Here is a 27,323-nt window from a genome sequence, read left to right on the forward strand (position 1 = left end):
CTTAAATATATTCCCAGATACTTATACTTTCAGACTCCAAATGTAAAAATCTTAGCCAAATACATCTTTGAAGTCATTAAATTAGCTACTGCTGCGATGTTATGTATTCATGCGCTTTTTCTCAATTATATGTGCTTTAGAGAATTTATCCTGTATTTTTCATCTGAGATATATTTGCAGCTACAAAACTGATGCCTGTATCTGTTATTTGCTGTGCTCCCTGATTTTATAATTTCTTCAGCACGTTCACAATTTGTGTTCCAGCATGTTGGGAAGGAGACTGATGTACTGTGCTGCTACCCAGTGTATAACGGGCACTTACCAGTAAATGTGAAAGCCTTGCAAATATCTTGAGAGCTTTTCTCTAAGTGAAGGCAAGGGAAGGATTAGATTCTCTGTCACATACTTTAATAGGAGTATTGATGCTCCTCCTTGAAATCCTTTCTCTGGTGCTGTGATCATTCGTTACTGTCTTTTGTTTTTACAGGCATTGTCCAGACAGCAGGAAACAATTTTGCCTTTCTTCCTGCTATGAGGCTCAATACCATGCTGGAATACTTGAAATAAATTATTGGCATTAAAATGTTGTTGTGTATTTCTTATCCTGCGTTTCTTTAGCTCGAAGCCAAGAGGACACCGGAGAGCAGCAAAGGGCCTGTGATTGCTCGCGGGGACGTTTCCACCCCTGCCACAAGGACTGGGTTGGCACAGCGGGGAAGGAGAGGTTGCGGGTGTCGGGTCCTGCAGGAGGTCTGGCGGCTCCTCGGGCAGGTTGGGAGGGAGGACAGGACGGTTGCCAAAGAGATGACATTGCTGGGAGCGTGTCTGATCCGTGATGGAAAGAGAGGACAAGACAGATGACCAGTGGGCCGTGAGCTGGACAAAGAAAGGCCACTGCTGGAGCTCTGTCAGGATACACATGCAAACAGCTATGGGTCGTTACCTTATTTTTGCTTCAGCTTTTCAGTTTTCTAATTTCTTGATTTTTTACTTTCATTTTTATGATAAAGCAAGCATGCTCTGTCAACATAGCTGAATTCTGCCATAACAGCCTCGCTTTTCATGCTCTGCCCTTTTTACAACAGCATAAACTCTCTTCTGGCCCTGTCTGGAGAACACTGACAACAGGTTTAAAGGGGCTTCTTTCTTCAGATCACCAGATCCTGGACTTTTTGCGGTCTCATCCTAGTTGTCTGGATAAAGCACTGCATCAGAGAACATATGTTTTTTTTGCTTTTTTCACACTAGCCAGCAACTGAAGCCTGAGGCTTACTGGCTGCTATCTGCCTGCAGCTTGTTAGTGTACCCTGAAGACATCAGCCCCTTAAAAAGGGGTTGGAAGTGTCCTGGGTACAGGAGGTGCTACAGCAAGAGTGACCGTGTGAGCCCCTGAGGGCTGTGCCCGTGGCCTCCTGCTCCCTCAGCCCTTGGGGACATCGTGTGCGAGCTGTGCCCCGTGCTGCAATGACACAGGGCTTGTATGCAGTATACAGGCCACCCAAGCTTCTTTCACAGCTTTTTTTCACGTTTGTACTATTTTTTTAGATATTCCCATTGCCTACAGGAAATCTCTTTTCCCCAAGTAATGTATTAATAACTATCACGTGCATTGTCTTTGTTTCTTTTTTGTACAACTTTGGCTTCATAATAATTTTTGAACCACAATAAAATAGGACTTCTAATCTCTGCAGTAATACAGAGTGGTAATTTTATCCAATATTCATAGTAATCCCATTTATTTTATTGCTTGGATGTAAGCAGCCATTCAAATTTGTATACAATTTCTTGTAAATAGTTACTCGCAAGAAAATTGCTGACTTGAAGTCACTCGATCTACAAACGTGTTCATTGAAATCAAACACCTTCCTGGTATTGTGCCCACTTGTGCCTCTATTTCTGTTGAAAAAATTTAGTGTTGTAGTAAATCGCTGCCTCCTGGTCAACGTGATGCCAAAGGGATGTTGTTATGATACAATTAAGTTTTCTGCAGAAGACAGAAATATTCACAGGTGCTGCAATATTTTGGTCTGACGGCCCCTTTTGCCACAGTCCCTGGTTATCTGCCATCCTTTGGTGCTCTTCAAGTCAACACGGTGCACATGGACATGGGTTTTTGAGAGTCACACGTGTGCAAGTCACAGAATCATAAAGGCTGGAAGAGACCTCCTGGAGGAGAGGTTTCTTCCACGGGAAGATTTCCTCAGTTTCGGGATGAGGTATCCTAGGGACTGGAGACAAAAGAAGGCAAGACGTGAATTTAGGCTCCTTGATTCTCTCCTTTCTTTCATCAATCCCCTCCTCCCTGCCCTACTTTTCAGCCTGATGTTTCTATTCCGGGTTTCACCGCCTTGACTCCTGCAGCCCAGGCTGCTGCAGGGGTTTTCTGGAGGGGCAAATGGGTACGAAGGGCCCCAATAAGGTGCTCCCACCCCACTGGTGGCCACCCCATGCCCCGTTGGTGATAGGGAGAGGCTGGCGGTGGGGACCTGCGTCTGCAGCCGGGAGGATGCTCAGGTCCCCTTGAGCCATGCCCCAGCAGAGCCCTGGGGAAAGGTGGTCGGGGGCCAAACCCCGGCTGGAGGCGAGCACCCAGCCGTGCCCTAAGCCCCTGCAGGGAGGAGGGAGATGCTCGGAGATGCTCGGAGATGCTCGGGCAGCGGGGCCGAACCGCTCGGCGCCGGCATCCCTCGGCAGGCATGGGGGGGGACCCCACGAAGCCCCCTTTGGGGGTTGCGGGATGGGGGCTGGATGGGGGCTCCCCCGGTCCCCCAGGAACCAGCCGGGGCTGGGGCGAGGCTCGGAGCCCCCCCGGGCGGCCGTTGCGGGCCGTGGCCGCCAGGCGGCTCCGCGGCCGCTCGGTGCCGAGGGGAGGAGGAGGAGGAGGAGGTGGAGGAGGAGGAGGAGGAGGAGGAAAAAAATTTCCTGCCTGGCTGCCGCCGCCTCGGGCCGGAGAGCGCCAGGGCGGCCCAACCGAGCCGCCGCCGCGGCGGCGGGGGGCGAGAGAGAGCCCGAGGGTGAGCGGGGCCGGGGGGGCGAGGGGCTGGGGGGGGAAACCAGGGACTGGGGAGCAAGGAGCAGGGACCGGGGAGCCGGGAGGATGGAGCCCGGAGCCCCCCCCGGGCTGTGGGGCAGCGCGCTGGGGGTCCCCATCCCCGTGCCGCCCTCCCCACGCGTGTCCGCGGGGGGCTCGGGGCCGGCCCGGGGGGGTCGGGGCTGGGTGCTGGGGATGTGCGGGGCCCCCCCACCCTACTCGCAGCCCGGCGGGGTCCCCCTGCTCTCCGCCCGAGAAGTTTGTGGGTGCAGCCCGCGGGGAGGGCTCGCACGGGGCTGGGATGGCAGTGATCCTGGAGCGCTGCCCAAAGCGGGGGGGTTTTGCGGCTTCTCCTCCCCTGCTCGTGGTTTTAATCCTGCTCGTGGTTTTGCTTCACACGCGGGGAAAACGCAGCCGAGCCTCCAAGGGAGCAAGGCAAGGGCAACTCTCAGCTGGCTCCCCTAAGGAGCCGGTGTCGCTGCGCTTGTGCCCTGCGGGTCGTGGGGTGTCTGCTGTGAACCTGACTGGCGGTGTGTAATGGGAAGAGGGGAGCCCTGAGTGCCATTTTCCTGAGGTCCCTCTCCTTTTGCTTATTTCGGAGGAGTTGGGTGCTGTGCGTGATGCTGCGGGGCTGCTGAACCGCTGCCCGCCTCTGATCTGCGCGGTGTCGGGGCTGGCAGCTTGGGAGCAATGACATTGCTCACCCCGCTTCCTTCCCCGGGGTGTTACAAGCTCCGTGAGAAAACTTGGGAAGGAGACACAGAGGGACTGAGAAATGAGGGATACGACAAATTGGGAAATACCATACCTTGGGAAATCCTGCTGTTTGCGCGGCGATATTCTGCGCGTTAGGGGACTGTAAAAATGAACACAGGGATTAACTTTTGGGGGCAATTCATGGCATTCAGCTGGAAACTGGCGATGTCATTTTGCAGGGAGCTTTCTGTGGGTACACAGGAGCTCTCTTGGCTGGGGGGCGTGTTAATTTCCCGGTTTGTGCCTGGTCCTGGCCCTGATGCTGCCAGGGTGCTGCTTTGGGGCTGGGGCTGGCTCCTGTGCCCTACTGGGCAGGTGGGGAGTGGGCGAGCACAGGTAGCTCTGTGTGTGGGTGAGCAGAGGAGAGCTGAGCTCAAGGCACTTGTTTGCTCAAGTGACCAAATCAATTATTGTAGAAATGTGGGAGAAGGCAGAGAAAATGATGGGAGAAACAAAAGGACATGGGCGTAGTCTGCGATTCCTTTAATTTGCTTTGTCTTTGCTTACAAATTAAAGAGTTGTGCAGGCGCTGTGCTCTGTCGCACCAGCCGTCCTCTCTGGCTGTGTTTAAGTAACATATGCTGTGTTCCTAAACGTATTTAATGTATTTTTCCAGGTAAAAAACAAACACTGAAAGCTTCCTATGCCCTAGACACCTTTAATAAAACCAGAGATCTTCATATACCTCAGTCAGTGTGATTGTGATGTGTGGACTGCAGTAATTTATCCCGAGCCTGTGAAGTGCAGGTGTGATGCTGACAATTTTAGCACATTTGGGTCCTTGTTTGCTTTTGTATCTTGTTTTCTCTTCCTCCTTTCCACTTCATACGTTTATGCTTATCTGTGTGCTTTCTATCTCAGCCTAGAGTTCCCACCTTGAACCCCAGCTTTCCTTGGTTCTCTTTTTCTGCCCCTGCCCCCTGTTGCCTTCCTGGGTCTTGTGTTAGGCAGCCCACTGATGTTCCATCCACTGATGACCATTTCGGGCCACCCAGAAATACACTGGGTGGCCCGAAATGGTCTGATATGGCCATGAGCTGGGCAGCCCTGGTCTGGGCACTCGGCATAACACCTTCCTCCTGTGCTGTCACGTGCGGGTGTCCAGCAGGATCCCTGAGCAGGTCACTTGTACTACAGCAAGGAATAAAAACAAGCCGAGGCAAGTGCTGTAAGGTGTGCAGGATGCCAAACATTGTGTATAAATGAAAAGCAACCTTCAGCCATACCCGGCTGCGGTTCTGCAGGAGCTGTTCAGCTGCGCAGAGTCTGAGGATTACGTTTGTATCTCCTCTGAGTGTGTCATTTTGTAAATACAATGCTGTATTTCAAGCCGTTTCCAAAATAATCTTCAGCATGGATTTGTGGTAGGGCTTAACACCAGCGAGAGCCCGTGTCTGGAAGTCATATCAGTGCACTTACCTTCATTTGTGGCTCGGTGGAAAAGCCGTGTCGTTACGTAGCAGCACCAAGCTGGATGGCTCTGTCTGAAGTACCACGAAAACTTCTCAGTGCAAGCAGGTGCCAAAAAGCCACATTTTGCCAGAAGGTGCTGATCCACCCACATCAGGAGGTCATCAGGGAGGGGACAGATCGGGCTGTGTTGCTGCCTGGGGAGTGGGGAAACCCGGCAGCCCCAGCAGGACACCAAGCCCTCAGAGGGTGATGCTGATGAGCAAGGAGGGGAGACTGCTCAGCGTGCTGGTACGTGTGTGAGTTTATTGAAAAGCAGCTCCTGGAAAAGACTCTTGGGAGCTCCGTCAGGGTTATCAAGAGCGATGTGTTCAAGGCAGACGGGGAGATGCGTGAGGAACTGCGGCCTGCTTAAAATGGAAGGCCGGCTGTCCAGCGGTGTGTCTGATTGCTGAGGTAAACATGTGGTTTAGCCAGATCCTGGGCTGTCAGGCTGCCTTTTAGGGAAATACTCGTTTGCAAACAGCTGCATGAACAGTGCAGCAAGACCAGCCCTGAGAGCAGGGGGCGCGGGCTGGGGGCTCGCCCCCCGTTCACTCCCCACACACACAGCTCGGAGGCGGCTCCCAGGCCGTGGGGCTTTTTGGTGCTGGTTTCGATACGATATAAGGAAAACAGAGGCTCCCATAACCTAAAATACACTGTGGTTTCCCTCAATCAAGAGTGCTGTACATTGAATGGATGCGTTATTAAGTTGTGAATCGTGCCTTCGCTGCGGAGATGAGTGCCCGGTCGCCTGCGTGCACTGCTCGTCTTGTGGGGTGCGAGCGGTCTGGGAGAGGGATTCAGACACTGCCGGAGCTGATGTGATGCAGCAGAATTCAGGCTGAATGAAAAGTGGCTGGAGCCACCAGGCTGCTACACACAGGCTTTCTGCAGCTCTCCTCGTGGAAATCTTCTATTTTTCCTCATTGCCTGTGCCTTTCTGCGTGACGTTTTATCCAGGTGTAGTCTGTCCTGGCTAATAATAAGTATTCTGTAGTCCCAAATTCTGTGAGTATAAGGGTTGTATAAAAAAAAAAAAATGTTCCTATTTATTCCAAACTTTTTGCTGACATGTAGATGTCTTAAACAAGACAGACTGGGAGAATTGTGTGAATCAGAGCTGCAGTGAGATGCTGGTAAGGCAGAGATTAGGAGAAACCCTACACCAGCAATTTATTGAAGTATTTGTACAGGATTTATTTTTTTCTGAGTAACTCACAGTATGGAACCTATTTTTAAGGTATGTCTATAGTGTTGTGTTTTTAATTCAGTCGTCTTTCGGCAGGTGTAATGATTCCATCAGTTAATCCTCTCACCTGCCAAAATGTGCCGTGTTGTCTGCAGAGGGTGCCTGTGGGAGAGGGCAGAATGGACGGGAGATTTCCTTGCTGATAGGCGAGGCTGATACCTCGCACTGGATTTTGAATTGCAGCGTGCTCAGATTTCTCTTTCACAGCTAGCCAACCAGCAGATTACCTGCAGTGGGACAGCTCCCTGAACAGGAGTGCAGTTAAAGGCTTTTTTTTCTACTTTTATGCTCTTCCACAGCAGGGCCAGCCAGGTGGCCTTGCCAGGTGAGGTGCTGCAGGAGAGCCTGGGTGCCTGCGGCGTGTCCCTGGGTGTTGCGCTTTTCCCAGGCTGTGGGGAGTGAGCTGTAAACCAGTCTTTTTGCTCCTCAGCCCGCTGAGTACATCTGCTGACAGTTTGAGGGATACAGCAATGCCCTAAAAATGCCCTTCTGCCTTTGACTCCTATTGCCTCACTGCTGAAGCGGCAAAGTAAGAGGATCTGGGCACAGAGATCTAGGACAACAGTCCTGTCTGTTACCAAGGGTGTAATCTGGCCAAGAGAAGAAACAAAAAGTGGAAATAAATCTATTGGGGTTGGTTATTGCTTGCAGTGGCATTTTATTGTTACAGGAACTCATGGCATGACTCAGCTGTGGATTTCTCTGTCCCTTTTAATCTCAGCTGTAAAGAGAGTTCAGGCCTTAAAACTTTGATTATCACAGATCTCCATTTTTTTGACTGTAAAGTGATAATCATCAGTAAGAATAAGGGATCTGAACAGGTAGAAACAAAAGTGTAAATTAGGTGGAGGTGAGGTGAGATTGCAAACTATAAAATGAGTGATGTGTGGCTGTGCAGGAGACGGGTGCCTTGTGGAGGAATGCCTAGGGGAGCCTGCACTGACTGTACCGCTGAGCACCGCACACCTACACGGGTACAGCTACATCAGGAATCACCAGGAAGAATGCAGTCTGGGTAAAGCTTTTGATAAACAGCAGTATGAAGTTTTAGGTAAAAGCAAATAAGAGAAATTGCAGAAGGTTCACAATGGAAGTTAATAAAACTTGCGATACTCGCGTTGGTTAAGATAAGCAGAACACTTAGGTAAATTGGAGGACAAACTTCTCTGCCTAAACCACAGTTAGATGACTGAAGAGGTTTCCTCCCACCTCTAGGTTTGGTTGCTCTAGGAAGGATTAGAAGATAATTTAGAAAGAAATATGCAACTATCTATTCATGATAATACCAGCGCTCTGATACAAGTGAGTTTCCTGTTTTCTGATGGTTGGGTTTTAATTTAGTTGTAGCTCTTGAGTTTTCTTCCTTTTCAGTAAAATCGCCATCTCTTTCATCTGATGTAGCGATTAAAGAAAGCTTGAGTAAAACAGAAAGCTGCTGCAGTTCGTGGCCGTGCCCCTTGCAATGCACTAACCCAAGACCAGCCCAGTGTTATCTGCCAGAATAATCAGACTGAGATGAGTTGTGGGAGCGTGGGGCTCATAAATGTCACTCACTCTCCCGTAGATGTGCTGTAATGTGCATTGCACCAAGGAGAGAAGTTTGGTTGGGTTGTACAGGGCTTCTACTTCCAGGGCCTGAGGTCCTGCAACCTTAAGGTCACGGCACCCCATGGTCTGCTGCTGTCTTGTTTAGGTGGTCCTGGCATGGGGCTGCGCTCTGTGACCTTCCTGCTGTATCTGCAGGATCTGTCCTAGAATCTAGATCTTAGGTTTTATAATCCATTTTTGAATCATAGAATCATTCAGGTTGGAAGAGACCTCCAAGATCATCCAGTCCAACCTTTAACCTAGCCCTGCCAGGTTCACCATTAAACCCTGACACTTCTCTTGTCACTTGCTTTCAGAATTTGCCACCTCCCTTGCTGCTTTTAATGAAAATGTTGATCAGAAATCAAGGATGAGGGTTTGACCAGTGACAGAAAGACCTTGTGATCAACACTGGAAGCCAACTGTGAGAACTTGTGGTTGAAGACCGTCAACTACTTGCAAATATTTTCTTACTAAGAGCTGTCATTATTTGCCTCCAGCGCAGTCCTCATTTTCTTAGAAGGCCAATTCTCTTTTCAACCAACTTTTCTGGCTTTTAACTTATTTTTGGTACAGTGTGGCAGTTCATAAGCATGTCTGCGTGTGAACTCCACCAAGAATTTACTGTAACTTATGAGGACATTATTTTTGTAACATGACTTATTTTGTAACCTGCCTAACTCTAATGCTGGGTCTGCTGCCGCTTCCTAGTATGCTTCAGCTGCACTTTTTAAGCTTACGGTGCTGTAAAACTTTGTTAGGAGTTTGAATCTGCCAAGTTGTACCTAAATTACTGTTTTTCTTAAAAGATCTTAGTGCTCCACATGCCTATTTCTTCCCTTGTAGCTGTTTTCATAACTGAGTTCCAAACTAATAGTGGAAATTAAAAAACAAACAAGCAAAGTAACAAAAACAGTCTTTATCCAAAACAAATCAATGCATTAACCCTTCCTTCACCTCATGTACTGTTTCTCTTAGTAAATTACATTTTTATCATGTCATTTCTCCTTTAATCTTATCCTCTTTGCTGCTTGTCCTTTGATCATTATTTGTCTTTGCCTTAGCTTCTGCTGTTGTGTGTTGTCTATTGCTTGAGCTCCAGCACGGTGCTTTTCCCGAATAGCGGAGTATTGATTCAAACAAGCAATGACCACTGCTTGTATCCTGTGTTCTGTGGGATTGGATGTCTCGGATGCTTTCTGAGTTATTTAATTTAGATCTGTATTTCATGGGCGTATTTAATTACATTGCACAATGTCTCTTAAAAATTGGAAAAAAAAATGTTGAAAAACTGAATATCTGCCGTGTTCCATCCTGCTGATCTTGTACAATTGGGCAAAGTTTGTAAATTGCTACTGAGAGCTAGATGGTGGTTAAACAGCTTTCAGAATGCAGAAGAAAAGCCTTTGTATAACCAAGTTAAAATGATATACGCTTTCCCTGTTAAATATAGGGATCAGTTTAAATGGATCCACATTATCATTTTGTTTGCAGTTGTCAAAAGCTCATTAATTTGAAGTTAAACTACCTAGCTTGCTGCTTCAAATTGCTTTTAAATTACATGTGTGCTGATTGGTCTTGAAAAGCTAATTTAAAACCCCAGCTGTGGGCACATTGCAAGGCCACGGGTACAACACTTCGTTCCGGTCTGGTTTTCACAGGCTAAGCTGTCCCCTGTGGCACCTCCCTGGTTCCCAGCAGAACCTTTGGGAGAGGGACTTGTGGTGACTTCAGTATTTCTGGGAAGGCAGGAAGAGGAGGAAAAGATGGAAACTGGGACCTGTATTCAAATAGCGACCTATTTGCATTAGTTTAAACTGTTAAAAACAAATGTACGATGATGTGGTGTTGAGATCATTGGGGCTGTCATATCAGGTGATGATTTCCAAGGAGGGACACTCCTAGTCTGCTGCAAGCCCCTCTCTGTTTAACACAGGCATCTGGCTGCAAATACAGAGCGATGCGCAGGAAAGCTCTGAGCAGTCACAGCCTTCACTTTTTTTTCTTTCTGAATGTTTTTAACTAACAAAATGGCAAAGTAATTTAAGTTGCATGCATGTAACTTGGGAGTGTAAGTTGCAATTTGTTTTGAAAAAGGTTGAAAACTGCTGCATTGGATCAAACTATTTGCCCCTGAAATTGAGCCTCATTTACCAAGAGCTTCAGAGGAAGAAACTTACATAATTTCCTTTAAAAATCACTGAACCCTCAACACTTTATCTGTAAATGCTGTTTTACATTTCTAAAGGCCCTTGGTTAGCAGTTTTTTATTTGAAATGAAAGCTTCATGCCTTCCAGAAGAAATTACACATTTTGTCTAGAATTACTTCTGTGTGCAAATAAAATCTTCAAGCTTAGTCCTGATAGCGTGCTGCTGCTGTTTGCCCTGCCAGTGGGTCTACATCCTGCTTTTTCCTCTGGCAATGTCACATTTAAATGGAAGAGATTTTAGCCGGTTAATCATGCACTTTTAGATTTTGGTGGGTTTTTGTGTTTCTTTCCTTTATTCCGTCTTTATCTACCAGTCTCTTTCACATCATGGTGTCTGCAGGAGAGAGGTTTTTTCCCCAATTACTCTAAACCCTTCTGTGTTTTTGTTTGTTTTTAGTGATCCTACAGGCAGGGAGGTGCAAGGAGACGACTCACGTTGTTGTCACACTGCTGTGCAATGTGTCTGTGTCACTGCTAAAGGAATCGGAGAGTCTTGCATGCACCACCAGCATCTCTGGGAGCCGTTTCACTTTCTGGATGATATTTAGCTGCTGCTATTTTCACAGCTTTTGTGGTCACTGGGGGTACCTTCTGTTCCTCGTTGGGGACCGTGTAAAAGAACTGAGTTGTGGGGAGGGCTCAGGGGGAGCAGTGCAGGGTTGCTGGGAGGTGCCGCTGTCTTCAGCTGCCACCACAGCGCTGATGTTTTCTGTGGTGGACGCTTCAGGATGCTGGCGGAGCTCAAGATAGATTTTAAGAATGCTCTTGCTGTACTTGCATTCAAATTGGACTTAAAGGTAGCTGGTTATGAAATGCTGAAAGGAGAGAGAAGATTATATTAGAAAATTCCCTCTGGTGGGAGGGCTGTAATTTTTTTTTTTATCGGATAATTTATCCTGCTTGCAAAATGAGATCAAGGGCAGGCCGTGCTTGCTCATCTAGAAATAGATTAGCAAGAGGAAACCCTTCTGGCTTTTGAGGTGCATTTACTTACCTTAACCACTGTGGCAAGGTAAGACCCTGAATCACCTCGGTGATTTTGGAGATGAAACTCGTGTCGGGGCACTTGGCAGGTGGATGAGGAGGAACCCACTGCTCCTGTCCTGTCTGGATGTGCTCTGCTGCGCCCTGTCCTCTCTTGAGCCCAACTTCTCTGCCCCTATAAGCAATATAATGTCATTAGGGGCCAGAGCATCCCCAGCTTTGTCCCAGCTGCCCTGAGGAGCGGGGCTGTGGCTGGATGCCATGCAGTGACACTGCTGTCACTGGAGGCTGGAGGCAGAACCGCTGCTGGAGCGTGGGAAAGGAAGGGGCTGGCCTGCAGGGCCGCACAGCATGCCTCTGGTGAGGGGGGGAAGGCAGCATTTTATTAGGTTTTAGGCTAGAAGCCTACTCACAGCTGTGTACCAGTTTTCAGAGGTGTATGCAAAGCTTTTTTTGCCTTGATACCTGCTTTAAATCTGTTTCCAAGTCCTAAGTTTAATGGGTTCTGTGGAACATCGTCTCCTTGTCCAACACCTCCAGACTCCCCTGCTCTGCGTAACGTCCTGGTGCGTATCCCTGTAGCTCTCCAGCAGTGCTTTGGGCAGCTCTTAACCTCTTCACTGGCAATGTTCCTGCCCAGAGGTCGGCTGGCAGGTTGGATTTGTTTGTTCTTACAGCTCAGCACACAGCAATGGTGGTGCTGCTGGTGGGGCTCTCCTGCGGAGCTGTGCCATGCCCCGTCCTGCTGCCCTCCACCCTGCTGCATCTCAGCTTGTGCAGCTTGTATTTAACACCCTCATCGCTCAGTGGATCCACTAGGTTTGGCTTTTTTTATTTTTTTTTTAACTAAGCTGCTTGCAAAATATTTTTTCTGAAGCTGTCAGTGACTCAGACGCGTGATGGTTATTTCCCCTAAAATGAGTACACCCTGCCTGGAAGCGAATAAGTGAGTAGCTGCATCTCATCTGCATTCCTGGGCTTGTGCATTTGTTGATAAACCCTGTAACAGCTGTCCACAGAAGACAGCCCTGTGATTGTGTGGCTGATAAGGGGAGCGCGGTCACTGTCACAGACAGAGTAAGGGCGTGACATGGCTCAAGTGGTTTTCAAGTACCTGGGCTGCATTACAGAAACCAGCAGAGCCTCCTCGCTTGCTGTGCATTAATATGGCCAAGAAAAAGGGGCTGGTAATTCAAGAACAGTGGGCAGGCAGACTGGCATCATGTGGTAATAGTTATGTTAGGAAATGTTCTTGTAGGACCACTTTGAGAACATTCCTTTTATAAAAGTAAACTTAGGAACATTGTTTTTACTGTATTTTGTTCTTAAAAACAAAAAAATGCCTACAAGGCTTGTCCTGCCAAGAATGACAAGCCTGTTTTATGATGCTTCTTGCCTTAATGATTAGGTTCATCTGCTGTCCTTTTAAATGGTGAACACATTGAAATTTGGTGGAGAAGTGCTGAATCCAAGGTTTCACACCCATGCAGCTGGAGCTCAGGCTGGAGCAAGGATATTGTTCCTCAGTGTGTCTGTACACACACTGCTCTCTGTTACATGTGTAAGAAACGTGTGTTCACACTGACTGTGCTCTGAGGGCACTGCTTTTGCCATGAGCAGGGTGGAAACCATTTGCGAATGCTGCATAATTGAAGCCCCCAGGAAGGCAGATATATTGCTATTTTAGTATTACTGGAATTTTAAAAGCTTGTATTTTCCAGTTTATAAACTTTGGTATGTGCGCCACCCAGCACTAAACCCACAAACTAGCAAGCTGCCTGCCTTAAGCTCTCCCTTCAGTCTTTGAAGAGACTTTTCTGCGAGGCAGCTCGGGCACCTGCAGCGGGCTCCTGCCCAGTCCCTGACTGATGGAGGGAGCGTGGGGAGATTAACTGCTCAAGTCTGAATGTTGGGTAATGTCCATTTCATATGTCTGCGCATTTGTAATGATTTTCTTTTCCTTGCAGCTAAAAGAAATTCAAATGGAGTGTTGTTTTCTTTTTAATTATTATTATTTTTATTTTTTTCTCCAGCCATAGGACATCAAGTAGTGTCCCTGGGAAATTGCTGCTTCCTTCGCCAATAGTTCATAAGACCTGTATAAAGATCTATACTGCTAGACCAGTATCAGACTAACAGTTTCAGTAAAAAATAGCTGGAAAAAAAAAAAAGTTGCAGCAAAAGTGATTACTAATGGACTCTCCTGTTTCAGCATTGAGTATGAAAAATCTGAATACCTTGCAAATGTATCCTTATGTGCGTAAAAGACTTGATGTGAAGACAATTTTTATGGCAAAATCAAACATCATATTTTTAATTTATTTTTTTTAATGAGTTGAATCTGGGCATGTTGTAGCTTTCACACAGGTAAGCACATTTTCTGATTGCATTTCGTTTTGGGACGCTCCATGGCTGTGGCAGTTGCAGTATTTCAGGTTGCTTAGGGATTCAAGTGAACGCGAGAATGAAGCAAAAAAAGCTGACTGTAAAAAAAAAATAAATCCAAAACCTATTCTATTTATTTGAGTTTTTGATTTTTTTAGCAGAGGTGATAAAAGCACATCTGCTGCTGTGTGGTAGGCTGGTGCTCAACCCTAATGTGAGGAACCACAAAACCCCGTTGTTTTGAGCGCTGTGCTGGCGCTGGAGCTTCCCCGTCACGCAGTGCCTAACACTGGAGCTATTCATGCCGGCTGATTCAAGGGGCTGACAGCAATCTTTATCTGGGCATAGAAACTCGAATTTTCCTCTGGGACAGAACAAAGCTTGAGAAAAATAACTGCGCTCAGCAACAATTTGTTTCATCCTGCCAACAGCGAGGCAGGGGTGTAGAGAAGTCCCTGCAGGTGACAGCAGCTCTTCTCTGCCCGGGCTTTATGGCCGTGCTTTGCCCTTCCTCACAAGTGAGTTGTGGTTTTTTGTTATTGTTTTTATTTTTATGTTGTTGGGTTTTTTTTTGGAACTAGTATTTTTTTAAAGACTCACTATGTTGGGAGTCTTGGACATAATGCTTTCTATACAAATCCCTCCTAGCACTTGTCTATTTTCCTAATACTGTACTGATTATATGTGCATTGATGAATTGTATATAAGGAATATAAATGCAGTTTCAAAATATTATAGCAATTGAAAACAGAAGGAAAAGGGAACTTTTTGGCTAGTTTCAGTGTATAAAATCAATAGTTAGATTACAATATGTACAAATTGCAAGAAATGCTGCAATTTTTGAGAACTGATGGCATGCTGGGGTTTGCTGCTCAGGGACTTGCAGCAGTTGGACAGCAGCCAATACTTTATCAGAATCTATTAAATATTTTTGTAAATTTTCAGAAAGGAAAACAAATCTTTAAGTAGATGTGCAAGAACTCCTCTGGAAACCTTTAAAGACCAACAGGTTCTTCTTCTTGTATGGTTTCCTAGCTTTTTAGGTCTCCCTGGAAACATACAAATGCTTGCATCACGTATCTATTTTTTGATCAGTTTTTAAATACTACAACTCTTTTAATTGCAACACATGCTGTTTGGCAATATGAATTTGTGAAATACTGTGTCATTTAAATCATTTCATACTTGATTTGTGGTAAATACATAATCAGATTCAAGCTGATGTGCCAGGATAGTGAGCAGTGATAATTGGTTGCTGTTTGTTGGGACAGTAACCTATACTTTTTTTTTTTGTCTATTTAATTATGGTCAAATTAAATGATCAAGCAAACATTATGTTTATAGTAGCAATTCCAAAAAGCTGCAGGGTCCCAAAACAAGAGCTTTTTCTGAACCGAATCCCCACAGCCCGTGTTGTGTCTGGATTATGTGTCAGCCGTTGTTGTTCCTTTTTTTTTTTTTTCCCCCAAGTCACACAAGCAGGTATTGACTGTGTTTATGCTGTCATGTCTTTCTGTAATAGGAATGGGCACATGATCTTGTTTATTAAGGTTTCTGGAATGCCAGAATCATGTGTGTTCTTTGTTTCCAAGCAAACAAAGTCAGGACAATGGAGAAAGGATATTGGTATTAGGCCTCTGGGACATATTTTTTTTTGAAATAGCTTTTAATAAGTCTGACCTGATATCCTGAGCAATCACGGAAAATTCCAAATGGACACCTAACTTCCCTTATTTTAGAAATGCATCTGATTCCTTTATCCCTCATCTTTCTCTTTTTTTTAATTTAAGATGCAGGTTATTATTTGAATGCCAAAGTAGCTAATCTGCTGGTGGTGTACCATTGTATCTGAAAAGTTCAGCAAACATTAATTCTCATCACAGATCAAACCAACTAATATAGATTTAGTGTCGTGCCAGAAGGTAAAATGAAAGTAAAAAAAAGATATAAATTATTTAAATAAATGGCATTGCAGGAGGGAGCCTCTGAGTATGGCATTAGATGATAGACTTTGTGTGAGAGTGTCCTGAGTGTCAGCCCCTGAGTTTTGTCCAGATCATATGAAGTCTTTCAAATTTTTTCCCAAATCTTTCACTTGTGTCTAAATGAACCAGGAGCCTTCGTAGTTTTGGTTCGTAAAGGGAACAAAAACTGTGTGGTCACCTTGTGGTCCAGAAGCTTGAATCCAGACTGTTGCTCCTTCCACCCTTTGAATAATTATTCCATGTGTTTAAAACTGTATTTTAAAGCATTGTTTCCTGATAACTTGCCATTACTGTTCCAGGTCCCCACGTGGGGATAAAGGCTCTGAAACAGCCAAAGGAAATGGGAAAAGTGAAAGCAAGGGAAAAACACCTTGCTGCAGTGCCCAGGCAGTCCCCGTCCCTCTGTGCCTAAATTTTCACTGCCCTCTGAGGGAGGAATTTCTTCCAAATACCTAATCTAAACCTGCCCTTTTTTTAATTTAAAGTGATTACTCTGTGCTTTATCGCTTCACTCCCTGATAATGAGGGAGTTTGTTACTGAGACAAACTGTGTTGTTCATCTAGCTGGAACTGAAGTAGTTGGAAATGCCGAATGTGAGGGGATGCGGGGCAAGGGGTGCCGTGGGTGGGTGCAGAGCAGGAGCCTCCCCTTGCTTTTGCAGGCCTGGCCCCAGTTCAATGCAGACATCCAGTTTGATGCTGTTTGTGTCCAATTTGTTAGAACTGGGGTGTTCCCGGGGTTGTTTGGACAAGAGAAGGAATGACTTTCTTGTTGGGACCACTGAGCAGCGGTTACTGTGCGTGGCTGTGTCTGAGCAAGGCTCTGTGTCAGCTCAGCTGTTGGGTTTGCTGTCAGCATTTCCAGAAAATTTCTGCGCTTTCTTTCTCCTTTTGCAGTGTTTCTGCATAACGGAACAAACTTACTGCGTGTTCTCGATGAGTGAACTTCAGTGGCTGGTTCTGCTCAAGGACAAGCCGCTAACCAACATGGGCTGTGCAGTCAGCAGCACTTCTGCTATCCCTGAAATAAACCACTTGCTGTTATTGTGAGCAAAGCATATGATATATGTGGACATAATATGATATTGTGTACATCACTGCATGGTGTTCAGGAGCTGGGGGCATCTACGTTAATGTTTTGGTACACTGGGCTGTTCCCTTTTGAGTCTATGCCTATTTGGGGGAGCTGAGTGTGGCTCTGCTGGCAGCCCGGTGGGGACAGGTCACACAGGAGCTTCCTTAAATGTTTTTGCTAAAGCATGAAGTGATCCTCTGTGGTAAGAAAGAGGTACCTATGTTGCTTGTTTGTTAGAGGAACAAGGATAGCAGTCACATAGGAAATGACAAAATCCTTTCTCGTGATCACGTACATAATTTGCCACAAAACTGATGAAATCTTGTTGGCAAAAGTAGGTTTTGCAGAAGAAGAGCTACAGAGAGGTCTTAGCCTTCACAGTAAATGCAGGAGGAATGAAGAGAGAGAAATCTCACCACTGCTGTGCCTTCACTAAATGCACAGATGTATTTACTGCCATCAGTAAAAGTGACTCAGACATTTTGCATATTGCCTCAAAAAGATTTAAAAAGGATTGTAATGATTAGAGGCTTTTGACTTGGTAATTGTCCTCAGCTTTCAGTGTTGGTGCCATCATTTCATTTCTGAAGTCCCTGGGGCATGGTTCTGAGTGTTTCTCTTTTTTCTGCCAGTGTGATGAGAAGCTGCCAAACTGAGCGTAGCTCTGAGCTCACGCGCCCCCGTCTCAGCATCCTCAGAGTCCTGCTTTCGTGTGGAAGGATGAAGGCAGTGAGAGGTTAACCCCAGACCCTGTCTATTTCTGTCCCCTCCCATGGATCTCCATGGGAATCACAGTTATGGGGATTTTTTGTGCTCCCCAGAGAGATGCAGCAGAGGAACACACAGTGATGCTGTGCCGCAGCCCCACAGAGGCCGTGGCCAGGCATCTATGGGACCTCTCCGTCTTGGGGCAATTCCCATCACTGTGGCTGGTTTGTGGACCTGCCTGCCAGGTGCCAGCACCATCTCGGTTCCTTCTGCCACTTCAACCTTGGAGCAAGTGGAGAGAAGAGCACATGAGTGGGGAACACCTTCCTAATGTGATAATTGATTTCTGGTTCTCTACTGCTGGGAGTTGAATTCGTCCTTGCAGGCCTTCATGACCACCAATATCAGAGGGAAAGGCTCATCTGGGAGACAAGCCCTCTTCTTTGAGTCTTTTGAAGGCAATCAAGTTGCAGAAGACACTCTATTCATGGAAAAATAGATGACATCTGCCAGTGATTGGGTATAACTGTCCACTATTTAAGGAGCGAATGAAAGTAGGGGATCAGAAGAGCCTCTCCGGAGTGTTTTATTCTTTCACCTTGAACGCCCACCCTCTATGACAAGGAAAGTGTGGAAATCTGACGCATTTAGTGTATTCACAGGCTTTCACAAAAGCTTTATAGACTCATGCAATTATGAGACCTCTTGACATTCAAACAAACAAACAAACCTGTTACGTGTGGATTTCACTCTGAAAAAATATGTGCAATGTACACAGTGGAAGTCATGGGACTCTAGGGGAGTCCCAGTATGTGTCCCTGTCCTCAGCCTTGAGCTAGGTATTTGTTATCAGTTTCACCCTGGAATTGTACAACTCTATCTTCGTTGTATAAGAAGATAGTAAGGCTCCATGTGAAATCTCCTGTTGTTGAAAGGAGGTTTATCTATTTTCATTTCACTCTCCCCCTGGTAGATTTTGTTTTGCATCTGGATTTCTGATTGTTTATCCAAGCCTCAAACATGAACATCTGATGTGCTTCTGGAGCCAGTAGAAATACTGACTTAAGGAGGAACAAAGTTCACCATTTCGCTTTGGATAGTTGTATGGAAGAATAGCTGAAATAACTCAAACTTACACCAGTTTTTGTTTTTCATCTCCTGTGTTAAGAAAGTAGTGGTTCTGAGTTTCTGCAAGATGGTCTTAGGATGGCAGCATCCAAGCAGAAAGGTCAAGTCCCTGTAGGACATATCCAGAGTATTTAAATCAAGGAAACTATGTATAAATGCAAACATGAAATGCTCCCTGAGGGCAATAGCTTTTATTTATCCCCTCAGTGTGACAGAAAACAAGCCTGGAACTATCTTCTTAAAGCATTACTGCAAGTCTCTGTGGTGGGTGCTGTCCTCCTTTTTGCACACCTACAGAGGGCCTCCAGGGAAGGGTCCTCTCCAGGCAGGTCTGTATTTGAAGCTGGGAGTTTCTTCTGCCAACCTGTTGTTTCTTCTCTGCAAACTGTAGAGAAACTTTTTTTTTTGTAGAGAACAGTTTTTTCATGTTTGTTCTTAAACTCAAAATAAAAAAAAAAAAAAAAAAAAAAAAAGGCTATAGGTTAACTTGCTATCAAAGCACAGTTTTAATGAAAATTGTCAATTGAAAAGGGGGGGAAGTCACATCTATACTGTAGCGTTAGATTACAGTGTAGCTGTCGGCACATAATTACTTGAATCTTGCTTACTGCTAGGTCTAATGTAAGGCTGTTCTGAAATGAAGATTAAGGTGATATTTAAATGTTCCCTTTTATTGAGGTATGCGATTATGAGAATCCTGTTGTGATAAAACTTCATGCCTCAGTACGCAATGCTCTTGTTTCTGTTTCTGTTGTACTTATCTAGGAGTTACCTTTCTTTCAAGCTGCTAAAATTCAGAGAAGAATAAAAACAGAAATTACCATCCACTGACTTGTGCCATTGTATTTGGAATAGTTTTTCTGAGGCACTCCAGTTGATGGAAAAATATATTCTTTAAATAATAATTAATGCAGTCTGTCAAGTACGTGAAGTAGACTTGAATGAAATGGGTTGTGGAAGAGCAAATGGAAGGAAGTAACTTGTTCACTCTTATCAGTGATCTGGCAGCGTGGACTCTGCTTCCAGGAGCACCCATTGCAGCAGAGCTGGTGACGTCCTTCTGGTTGGGAACGGGGCTAAGGTCTCTGCTTGCATGATGGTTTCTGCCACTGGAAATAACTCCTTTGCTGTCTGTGCCAGTGGTTCACAATTTACTTAAGCATTACATGGAGATGACTACGGGACCTGTGAGCAGAGTCTGAGCATGGCTCAGATTTGCTCCTATTTGTTTCACTCAGAGGGGTCGGTCTCTCTGGGCTGTTTGTCTTTGCTTTTGCCTCCAGGAAGCCATTATGTGAAGGAGGCTTTGGACAGGAAAAGTTATAAACTAAATAGAGAAGACAGACAAAGGCTGAAATAAATGAAGTAGTGGTATTCTCATTTTGTCATTGTGAATGAAGGCTGGTAAGGTTCTGTGGATATCATCTTCCAGCAGAAGTTTGTTATAGGTTTCTGCCTTTCCTTAGTTGCTTTCATGCCTCTGAGCTGCCATTTACTGATGATGTATAATGTTATTTGTGGCTGTAAATCAGATCAGGGAAATGTTTCCTTCTGGAAGGACCTTGCGTTAGTATTTTATTTATTTTTAAACTGGAGAGTTTCTTAGGCTGGTGTATAGCAAATGGTTGTGCCCAGGCAAGTGGTGGTGTGTTGCAGAGTGGCTGGGGTGATTCTCAGGCTGATTTTGTGCCCAAACTAAAGCTCGTGTGACTATAAAAATGAACTGGTGAACCCAGAAAATTAATCCATATCTCCTGAACCTCAATGTGATGTTCAAAAGAACTGTCATATTTTCCAGTACGTTTCAAGCCTCCTTTTTTTACATTTGATCTTGGACATTGTTTTTATTGCTGTTTGCATTCATCCACTCGCTGCATGCTTGTTTTCCCAGTGCTGTGAGCTGTGCTTCCTTTCAGCATAGCTTTGGAAAGAAGCCATAGGGTGGCCACAGCACAGCTGGTGGTCGTATCTAAGATGCCCAACAAATACAAAAGAAAAGAAACTGAACGCTAAGAATAATAGCATTTTTACCATTGAATCAGTATGAAACTTGCTTCAGAGATCCGTGTCTTCATAGAAGCATGGATGGCTGTGAAGGAGCTGCCCCTTCCTTGGGCAGTGCTGCGAGGAGCCATAGCCAACGCTGACCTTGGAGTAGCAGTTTGGTGTTGCCTGATAACCCCAGGCGATGACTTCAATTTGTTGCTTCCCTGTTTGAGAGCGTACTCTTGTAGAGCTTAGTTTGTCAGATGTGTACTTCATTTGACACTTCTCTGATTGCCCCGGGGGAATTATCTTGGTCTCAGTAATCATTTCAGACAGAGTCTGTTATCAAACCCTAGCCTTATTTCTGGACGTTGCAGAATAAAACTCTTTTCAGGACATACTCTGCTGCATGTTGATGCAGAGCTTAGTCATCAAATCCTCCTCCTGTTCATTTGTTAAATAACTACTTAAATGCCTTCAATGACAGATGTGTCTTCTTGTCAATTTAAAAAATGGAGACTCTCTTGTGTCCTCTGTGTGTATCTCCTATTGTGTTCTTCAGCGTTACCATTTTCCCTCCAACACTGGGGGTAAATCCAGAACCTATAAAGTAGAACCCTAAAATGTTTGCTGCAAACACACATCCCTTGTTAACTAGTATTTACATAAAACATGCTGACACCAGTTTGGGGAGACTGAGTAGGATGCTTTCTCAGCTGTTGAAATTTGCACACGAGATAGGAGATGTTTTGATTAAAAAAGAGCTGAATATTTTTTCCACTTATTCCCATGTGTCGGAATCAAAGCAGTGTTTCTCTAGGCATTTTGCCCACTTTCATTTTTTGTTCTCTTGTTCAGTTGTTTTGGATTTTTTTTTTTCATCAAGGTTGGGATTTATTTTTTTTCTCTTAATGGAGGCGTGTAATAGCTTAATGAGATAAATACATGTAAAAACATCTTTCAGATAGAAATGAAGATCATACTGCTGATTTTAGATTTCTGTTCATTTTTAGCAGTATCTGTAAATTCATTCTTTTATTTACCAGAACAAGTAATAGTGAACCAGGGACAGGTGGTGAGAGAACTGTGAGACTTATTTCATGGGTAATGTCTTCCTGCTGTCAGAACAGCACAGAAAAAGATTACAACTATAATGCCTAATTTACTTCTAAACATTCTTCCAACTTGTAAGATTTCTAGTATGAAGCCATTTCTGTGATAGCATTTTAGCATGTTGTTTGGTTTGTTTTGGTTTTGAGCTGTGTTTAAAAAGCCTCCTCTCGAGGAAGGGAACTCCATCTTTTTTAATCAGTGTTGAAATGACTTTTTAAAAGCATAAGACAGGATCTTAGCTGTTCTCCCTGTAGTGAGAAAAACATTCCCTTTTTCATTTCTTTGTTTTTATTTGCTCCATGTGGATGCTGATGCTTCTGGCCACTCAGAAACTAGAGCAAAATCTTTTTTTAGAAACTGGAACAGAATTTTCATAATAAACCTGATCTCCTACAGATTCAGAGCCTCCGCTGGGGGGAAGTGAAGGAAGGAAACTGGAATTAGGGAGGGTTATAAGCAATGTAATTTCAAGGATCCATATTCTAAAAAGTCTCCATGGGTTTGCTACTGCTGCTTGGATTAGGAGGCCCTTTAATTTGCTTTTAATTAAAATTATTTTCATTTATTCTGTGCCTTCTTCAAAGGTCCCAAGGCACCTTACAAACTTGTGATTATATATATAAAACACAAAATCCATATTCATGCGATGCTGAGGTTTCAAGTTAAGGATGAAAATGAATTTACTTTTTTATTACTGTTTTAGGAACCTCAATTCCCAATTATAGTGTAAGTTTTAAAGCACTGCAGTTCTACATGTTTGATCTCAGAGACTGCAGGCCAAAATGTAAACATTGACCTTTCATTAATATCTGATCTGAATCATATATTTAAATAGCCAAAGCTTTATTTTTGCAACCTCAAAGTTGGAGGAAAAAACTAATAATGTAAATACCTTTGTTTTTGTTTTTGTTTTTAAAGGAAATGCATCTCCATTGCAGAGAACTCCTAAATGCTATGAAAATTATGTTTCCATGTAACAAATGGAAATTGTTACATGGCTCGTAAATATAGTGTATGTACACCAATTTTAACTAGGTGATCTTAATGCAATTTAAATACTGAGGAAATTAAGAACAAGCTTTCCTAAAGATGACTGTCTTGTACCATGCTGCACTTCTGTACTCACGGTGCTTCCTCCACAATACCTACTAAAGAACAGAAGGAATGGGGCTATCAACAGGGAAACAGCCATATTCTTAAAGAATATTGCAGTGTTTTGTTTGTGTTTGGTTATGTGTGATTAAGTAAGTGCATAAACCGTTAAGTTCAAGAAGTAGTGTGGATAATACAGCCTCAGGTGTGCATTTGGTCCCAGCTAAGCTGATGGTGGCAGGGCCATCGCTGGGGGAGAGGTGGCAGGAGGCAGGCAGCAGCAAGAATGAATGAAAGCCTTCTTCCCAGAAACTGAAAAAGTTTCTCTTAGGTTCGTTCGTTTTGTTTTGGAAGAAGCAAAAACTGCAGTGGCAGAGATGCTGCGATTTCTTTTCATGTTCATGAGTTTAGACAGCTCTAAATGAACATTGTGACATTTCGTAGCAGAACGGTGGTTTGCTGCAGGCACAAGTTCTCTGTGCATTTGTGCGATGTATGCGGTTGTACAAATTCTCTAATCGTACAAGGAGTTTTGAGACGCAGTAATTAAAATGGAAAAACAGAACAAAGTCATTAAAAGTGGCTTAGACATCTTATTTTGTAATAAAATTGTCTTGAAAAAATGGGTCTTCTACAGTAGAAGGAAACCTGAAATTTCTGCTTGTTTAGAGAGAGCCAGAAATTTTACTGTTCAAGTTAGAGAAAGCAAAATGCCATTTTTGACATTACACTGTTGTTTGAGGATATTACACCAGAATTGTGAGCAGCATATTTTCTTATAATACGCTTTTTGTTTTCTAAATGAATCCAGCAGTGTTCGCTGCTACGGGGGAGTTATTCATGAGGAGTTCACAGAACTTTCTCAGGATCTGGCAGCAGAGTCGAGGACTGTGCTCAGCAGTTCGAGGAGGCTTTTTCTTTTGCTTGAGTTAGCTTTTGGAAGGTTGGAATGTCAGCGTGAATGGCTGATGGACAGCATGAAGAGCCTGGCGTAGGCGGGTGGCAGATGCCAGCTGAAGTGGAGGTGCATGGTGAGGACCGAGTGATCCCAGCCACCAGCCAGCCTCAGCCTGCAGGATTTCCCTCCCTGACAGCTGAATGGTTCAGTTTGTGGCTTCTGTATTTTTTGTTTGTTTTCCTTCCACCTCTACTTCCCAAACCTGTCTCCCATCTGTTGCTCTGCGATCAAAACCATAAAGTCTCGGTGTTATTTTTCTGGTATAACTGGTCAATAAAAGTGACTGAAGGTGTGAAAGCTGATGATACGTGGGGAAGCAGTAGTGAAAGACATCATAAGGTGAAGTATCTCCTTCTGCCTTACTGAATTTTATGGTGGCAGCCAATTTCAGGTGGCTGAGTCTTTCTGCAGACCTGCAGTGGCAGGTTTCTGAGGAGAATCAGCCTGCTAAGGTGGGCCTCTGGCTCCTGGGGTTTCTATTTTCTGCAAACATGGCTTAGGCTGTAGGAAAGGTGTATTTTAAAGTACAAATGATAGCTGATGAGTAAAGGCAGAAAAGCCTTTTGTTTCTTTTTTTCTTGTGTTTAGTTGACTTGACTTACACAGAGTATGACATCTGACTGAACTATAAAGATGGTTAAAACTATCTTGTGAAACTGCTGTACTCCGTTGTGCTGGGAATGGATAATAATAAATGACTGTTTGGGGACTGCGGTCATCTGAGGCCAAGAAACATGCCGCAGGGTGATTTCTTGTGAAATTTTAGTAGGCTAAGATGACGGACTTAGGGCCAGCTTACGCATTTATGGTGAAAACTGTACCAGTTGAATATTTTAAATGACACTGCAAGCCGCATGCATTGCATCTGCTATGTTTCATTGTTCCATTTAGGCCCAGATGTTAAAGAAATGACTGAAGTTATATAAACTTTCAGTGCAAATTATTCTCTTTGGAATTAGGTTGGTCCCTTCTTGCTTTGGCTCCAGTGGGGTTAGCTGGAATAGGATTAGCAGAGGAACATCAACCACCACTGTTTGTATCTGAGCATGACCCAGGTGCTGTGTGGGGCTTTTGTGGTGCTACATCCCTGAGTCCCTGCCCTGTCCAGCAGCGTGGACAGGCCTGGAAATCCAGGTGAAGAGGCATTTCCCAATGATCTCATGTGCTGCTTCAGGACAAACGCTGTAGAAAAATGCCTGGATATTACACAGACCGAGAGGACAGCCTTATAAATGTCCCACGAAGCAGTTCTCACTGCTTTTCAGGCAGAGCAGCTGTTTTGAAGGCGAGTTGAAGGCATGTGGAGGGCAGGTCCCTGAGACAGCTGTGTAACTGCTGAGGGCTGGTCTGGTGTAGTGCCACCCTCTGGTATCATCAGAGTTTATCTGTGTGGTTATCCCCGGCTGGGTGTGCAGCGAGTCCTTGCACACCGGTGTTCCTTGCACACAAGGAAGTTCCTGAATGTGCACGGGGTAAAAGTCATTGTCATCATTTCTATTCTAAATACATGTAAGCAGTACTTGTGGGAAGATGTAGCCTAAGGACATGCTTTCAACAGAAGATTGGAGCAGGTGATCTCCAGAGCTCCTTGCCACCCTTGAGTTTTCTATGGTCAATTTTAAAAACATCTGTAATACGTCTTTCGGGACTTGAAATCTTGTCAGTAGATGCAATTAATTTATTTCAGGTGAAAAAGAATGCTGAAGAGAAGCCTTTAGGAGGCACGCATAAACCCATTTCAACCTATTTTCCCCTATTTGGGGGGTGGAGGTGAGCCAAAAAATCCAGAAATGCAGGAGAGTAACCAGTGTGATGGAAATAAATGCAGTTGCACGCCTATCAGGGAATGTCTGAGTTGAGCTGTTTTCCTGCTGAATTGAGATGTAGTGACATTTGTGAGCTTGTCTCTCTTGAGTGCTTGTGGCAAATGGTCAAAACACTAGCAATTGAAGTCTGCTGAAATAACTGCAGCTCTTAGAGCGTTTTATATGCATCATGAAGCAATTTTTGTTGTTTCTCTAAGATGCAGTGGACGAGTTGGATGTTAGTTAATGTCCTCCTGAGTTTGTATTCTGTATACATACGAAACATCCTCACAAACATCCTTTGTACATCAAAAACATAGAAGGCATGCACAGCGTGACCTTTGAACACAGAGCTTTTTTCCTGTTTATGTTGGCCAGGACCCTTAAAAAATTATTTATTCTGTCATGAAGAAAACTGCCAAATCAGTTAACATCTGTGGAAGCTTGCGGAAGGTAGGTAGCGAAACTTGGCAGGCTTTGCACGTCAGAAGGAGGATGGGCCTTCCAGGAGATCATTCATGCTTTTGTGGGATGTGATATCTCCTTATCATTGCGGCCCCGTGGGATCAGAATGAAATGACTGCTACGACGCTCTAGCAGAGAGCAAACTGCAGTCACGTTTGCACAGCAGCTGTTCCTCGTTTAATCTGAACAAACAGGGGAGCAAAGTTCTGTATACATCATTTTCTGCTGGGTGATATTCAGCCATGTATTCACGTGTAACATCTCTGTCGGTGACGGGGATGGTGAGATGAAGTGCTTGCGCAGCGGCCTGGCAGGTGGCCCGGTTCGGGAGGGCAGGGCTGCCCTGTGGGGAACGGGGAAGGCATGGGGAGCCTCCTGGTGTTGGCCAAAGCCAAGTGCAAGGCCATGAGGACGTGGAGTAAACATCACACCCGTGTGAAGGCTGGAGGGGAGACGGCTGCAGGGTAGGCCCAAACTGCAGTCTTCAGCTACCTGAGGGCAGCGGTGGAGAAGACCAAGTCAGGCTCTTCCCCGAACTGCCCAGCACGGGGACAGGAGGCAGTGGGTGCAAGTTGCATCAAGAAAAGTTGGAGCTGGTTGTACGATGGGATGAAAATTCCTCATGAGAGTGCTGTACAATGGTGGAGAAGGGGCCCAGTGAGGCTGTAGCACCCCTGCTTGGGGAGCCAGCAGCATGGGCACCCGTCCCACCGCCCTAGAGCATGGCCTTGCCCAAAGGGCCTTCTCAGCCGAAACTATTCAGTCTCACCCAGCACTGATGCCCAGCTAAAATCCTTCATAACTGTGAATAAAGGAAAAAAGAAATAGGGCAAAAAACTAATTCCCCAAATGTCTTATTAGAGTGAATTCACATCTCTGTGCAACTCAAGCTGCACTCAGGTACATGCAGTGTTATCCCAAAACACAGGAGATCCTGCAAGATTTTATTATCAATATGATTAACCTGTTCATTATTATTATGACCAGTCTAAGAAAACGTTTATCCTTTATGTTGAGAGTTTGTACTGACGGAACAGCATAGCTAATCACTGTAGATGGTTGTGCTGCTCTGTGGGAATGCGTAGCTTTCGAACATCCTCTGTCTGTAGCCGCTCATTGAATTATATTTTAAATTAATTTTCATAAAGTGGCTGTACTTTTATGTTGCTATTTTTAGCCATGTTAGCTGCTGTACTACGAAAAATCAAAACCTATTCTGTTGATTCAGCAGAAAGCAAAATTTTATGTGTAAGTAATGCTTAAAATATTAGTGCCTCTAGCAGACTGTAAAGCAAAGTGGGAGCTTTATTTACACCTGGAAAGAGTTGTTTTTCTGTAATGTAAATCTGA

General features: G+C 44.8%; 1 protein-coding gene across 3 annotated transcripts in view; it reads left to right on the top strand.

Moving 5' to 3' along the window:
• Positions 1-2,907: 2,907 nt before the first annotated feature.
• The window catches only part of PTPRE (protein tyrosine phosphatase receptor type E), a 92,672-nt gene continuing 68,256 nt past the window's right edge, over positions 2,908-27,323 (top strand). Inside the window, exon 1 of one of the 3 annotated variants that reach the window (XM_027460260.3) lies at positions 2,908-3,014. The gene's annotated coding sequence lies outside the window, so the exon portion shown is untranslated. Of the gene's footprint in view, positions 3,015-14,026; positions 14,177-27,323 lie in introns of those variants that run through there. The other 2 variants (XM_027460261.3, XM_027460262.3) reach the window with 2 other exon arrangements.

This window comes from Anas platyrhynchos, chromosome 6 (assembly GCF_047663525.1).
Source record: "Anas platyrhynchos isolate ZD024472 breed Pekin duck chromosome 6, IASCAAS_PekinDuck_T2T, whole genome shotgun sequence".
In the NCBI taxonomy this organism is placed as follows: Eukaryota; Metazoa; Chordata; class Aves; order Anseriformes; family Anatidae; genus Anas; species Anas platyrhynchos.